Consider the following 1,475-nt stretch of genomic DNA (forward strand, 5'->3'; position numbering starts at 1 on the left):
CCTGAAATATTTTACCACTCCTGAAATATTTTACCACTCCTGAAATAACTTATCATCAGGAATGTTGGCATTGCCACTACCTGGAACACAACACAGGGATGATCAGGAATTAGACAGGGACATAACAGCATTAATACCTTCCTGAAATAACTTATAATTCCCCAAATAATTTATCATTCCTGAAATAATTTCTCATTTCTGAAGTAATTTATCATTCCTGAAATAATTTATCCTCAGGAATGCTGGCATTTCCAAAACCTGGAACACAACACAGGGATGATCAGAAGTTATACAGGGACAAATATATTCCTGAAATAATTTATCCTCAGGAATGTTGGTATTCCCACCACCTGGAACACATCAGAGTCTTCCAGTATTCTTCTTTCAGAAGTGCTTTAATGCTTAATATCCCTTGTCTATTGAAGGGTTTTGAGCCCTCAAAACTATTTTTATTGCATTATAATATATTAAGTGTATTGTAACATAAAAATGAATATAACATATAAAAAAATATTATAACACACTCATGATTTTTATGTGCAGTAAATGGAATTTATTTCATGTACTCACCCATTCCTCTCTCCAAGGTCTCTCCGAAACTCCGGGACATTCCCATTTCATTTCTTCCAAATTCTCTTTCAAATCCTCCCCCCATGGCACGATCCATCTCTGGAAAGATGGAATTGGGAAGGTCAGGGGGTCTAAAAATGGAGTTGGGGAAGTTCAGGGGGTCTCAAGGTGGAGTTGGAAAGTTCAGGGGGTCTAAAGATGGAATTGGGAAGTTCAGGGGGTCTAAAGGTGGAGTTGGGAAGTTCAGGGGGTCTTGGAGATGGATTTGGGAAGATCAGGAGGTCTAAAGATGGAGTTGGGAAGTTCAGGGGGTCTCCAAAATGGAGTTGGGAAGGTCAGGGAGCCTTGAAGATGGAGTTGGGAAGTTCAGAGGGTCTCAAATGTTCCTGAGAGAACATTTTAACCCCAGAATCGTTTTTAAAGATTCCCAGCAAGGGAAGGTTTTTCTCATGTTCTGAGCATTTTGTGGTGTCTTCACGAGTCCAAAACCCCAAGGAAAAGCAGGACTCATCCCAAATATTTCTGAAGCTCTGGAAAAGCCTTTCTGTTGAGCACAAAATCTTTTTGAACCAACCCTTCCCAGCAGCATCAATCAATGACTTATTTTGGGCAGCTCGGAGGCCACGAGTGACTCGGGGACACTCTGTCAGCTGGAAAAGCTTCCAGTTATTCCCAAATAAAGCTGAGGAGAGGGATACACTTCCAGGGAACACACAGGAAGGGCTGGACACACAAAAACCCCAGTGCCTACCAGTCATCCTGCCCATGTTCATCCCGGCTGGGAAGCGCCCGATGTTTTCCATGGCACCGAAGGGACCTTCCATTCCTATAAAAACAAACAAAAAAAAATAAAAAGGGATTTTCCAGGGATTCTTTAGCAATGCATTTCAACTCCTATTAAAAAA

General features: G+C 41.4%; 1 long non-coding RNA gene across 2 annotated transcripts; it reads right to left on the reverse strand.

Moving 5' to 3' along the window:
* Window positions 1–58: 58 nt before the first annotated feature.
* Window positions 59–1,406, reverse strand: LOC113979436. Of its 2 annotated transcripts, none has more exons than XR_003537869.1 (3): window positions 1,322–1,406; window positions 571–669; window positions 59–80 (listed from the first exon to the last, which is right to left on the reverse strand). It is a non-coding gene; the product is annotated as an uncharacterized LOC113979436 (long non-coding RNA). The 2 variants fall into 2 exon arrangements; XR_003537868.1 differs by lacking the exon at window positions 59–80 and adding an exon at window positions 340–350.
* Between the last annotated feature and the right edge of the window lie 69 nt (window positions 1,407–1,475).

This window comes from Neopelma chrysocephalum, unplaced genomic scaffold (assembly GCF_003984885.1).
Source record: "Neopelma chrysocephalum unplaced genomic scaffold, ASM398488v2 Primary Assembly neopelma1_80345, whole genome shotgun sequence".
NCBI lineage: Eukaryota > Metazoa > Chordata > Aves > Passeriformes > Pipridae > Neopelma > Neopelma chrysocephalum.